This window comes from Anopheles merus, unplaced genomic scaffold (assembly GCF_017562075.2).
Source record: "Anopheles merus strain MAF unplaced genomic scaffold, AmerM5.1 LNR4000029, whole genome shotgun sequence".
In the NCBI taxonomy this organism is placed as follows: domain Eukaryota; kingdom Metazoa; phylum Arthropoda; class Insecta; order Diptera; family Culicidae; genus Anopheles; species Anopheles merus.
Genome location: NW_024427609.1, coordinates 130,001 through 130,825, shown reverse-complemented (window position 1 = coordinate 130,825; position 825 = coordinate 130,001).

Below are 825 nucleotides of genomic sequence, written 5' to 3'. Positions count from 1 at the left end.
AAACCCAAGGAATGAGTTGTGAGTTTTACTAAGAGAAACAGGTAATTGGCCGTTTACCTATAATTCTTGATATGTGCGGGGAGTTCCTTAAGGTTCTTCCTCCCAGAGATCGTCACTATCTGGGACGTACATTAATTTGTACCTGCATTAGCGCACGCTTTTGTAGAGAGCATATCAAGACGTGAAGTGTTATGTTGGAGGTTGAGTGCGCTGCTTACCAAACTTTGAACGCGGTAACTTGTACTCGGCACCGACATGGACACTTCCAAACCCAAGGAATGAGTTGTGAGTTTTACTAAGAGAAACAGGTAATTGGCAGCGTTACCTATAATTCTTGATATGTGCGGGGAGTTCCTTAAGGTTCTTCCTCCCAGAGATCGTCACTATCTGGGACGTACATTAATTTGTACCTACATAGGCACACGCTTTTGTAGAGAGCATATCAAGACGTGAAGGGTTATGTTGGAGGTTGAGTGCGCTGCTTACCAAACTTTGAACGCGGTAACTTGTACTCGGCACCGACATGGACACTTCCAAACCCAAGGAATGAGTTGTGAGTTTTACTAAGAGAAACAGGTAATTGGCAGCGTTACCTATAATTCTTGATATGTGCGGGGAGTTCCTTAAGGTTCTTCCTCCCAGAGATCGTCACTATCTGGGACGTACATTAATTTGTACCTACATAGCCACACGCTTTTGTAGAGAGCATATCAAGACGTGAAGGGTTATGTTGGAGGTTGAGTGCGCTGCTTACCAAACTTTGAACGCGGTAACTTGTACTCGGCACCGACATGGACACTTCCAAACCCAAGGAATGAGTTGTGA